Genomic DNA, 1,599 nt, shown 5'->3' with positions numbered 1-1,599 from the left:
GGAAGGAGGAGAAGCCTTGCTCTTTCCCAGGAGTGTGTCACAGCTGCAGTGTTGAGAAACACTGTGGCCTCTTGACAAAAGCCCGCACAAGAGCTCTGTGCGGCATGGGCAGTACCCTCGCCCAATCCTCTGAGCCTGACTTGGCTGATGTAGGCCAGTGCGGCCCCCCAAAATGATGGGTTGCTCTGTGCTGATGGTCCGCAGACGCGGCTTTGCAGATCTGGGTTGATACAGTCTCTAGGATGTGATGAGACATTTTCTGTCTAAAGTGTGTTGCGTGGTCTTGGCTGCTACCAGCTGTGACATGGTGGGGATTCATTTAGGGTGTAATTAGTTTCATTTTAGAGCAGACTTGATTGTAATTGCAGGCTGCCATGAAAGGGGGTAATCTCTTTTCCCCCCGCCCCCTGCTGCCCCGGGATCTAGTGACTAGCAAGACAGACCTGTTCCCCCCAGTAGGGAAATCAAGGGGAAAAATCCACCAAAAAAATAATTTTCCATAGGATCAGTGAACTGATGATGTCATAGCAAAGCTATATGTTGGTAGATTTGGGGTAAACATGGTGGGAGCGTGCAGGGAGTGTAAGTGGACTTGTCTGTAGTAGCCCACAGGTGGATCAGATTAAGCATATTATACCTAATACTCAGACGTTGGGGAGGCTTCTGGAAGCACTGAGACCACTGCAAACTAGGGAATTCCAGGCACTGAGCTATAATTCTCTCCTCATTTTCACATACACATTGCTGTTTTCATCTCGTATTGTTAACTGAGGGTTCTACCAGCTAATAAAAATGAGCATTTGTTTTGTGAGCATTTCTTTAGGGAAGGAAGAAGTCTGGCTTCGAAGTTTCCCGCGTCTTTGAATTTATTGCTGCTGCTATCTGATTAGAAGTAACAAATACATCTTCAAAAGGCAACTTGGTGTTCAGATACAATCTGCTCGAAACTTCAAAGAGACTCCAGGCACCTGGAAAGGAACCGTAAGTGTTGGGGGATTTCCCTAGCTTCATAACCGTACAGTCTCTCTGTTTAAAAACCTGAGCGTGAGTCCTGCGACTTGGCAGGTGGAAGGTCTAGCGGCAGGCCCATTAGCCTTAGCTTTGCAAACCTTCCTCTCCCTCCAGGAGCCTGTGATCGGGAGCTTTACCACAGCTCAGCAGCCTTTGTCAGCGGCTTTTTTCTGTCCAGCGCAACAGGGACCTTCTCGGCTGACGGCTTCACTTGGGACAGCACCATGAGCAGATGAAAGGAGCTTCAGCAGCTTCAACCAGGGTTTGAAATCCTGATTGTCATTGTGTGTATAAGAAGTAAAATTGCGTGATTTTACTTTTATCAATGAGAGACTAAAAATTGTCATTAGAGGCCAGGGCCTCGCTCAGCTGGGTACAGTAGACATGTTATATAAAGGGATGCTCTTTGCTCCTGAGGGTGTGCAGCTCGGGCTTGTCACAAGGCAATGACTAAAGATGAAGTGATTTGCAGGGACTGCAGTAGGCATAGTAATGTGCTGAAGGCTTTTTATTTCCCCTTGCTGTGGTAGCAGCTGCCCCAGCTGGTGTAACCGTGATACGAAGCTTGCAGAGAGGTCAGCTTTTTAA

The sequence above is a fragment of the Phaethon lepturus genome, unplaced genomic scaffold, assembly GCF_000687285.1.
Source record: "Phaethon lepturus isolate BGI_N335 unplaced genomic scaffold, ASM68728v1 scaffold34154, whole genome shotgun sequence".
NCBI lineage: Eukaryota > Metazoa > Chordata > Aves > Phaethontiformes > Phaethontidae > Phaethon > Phaethon lepturus.
This window is presented reverse-complemented; position numbering follows the sequence as displayed.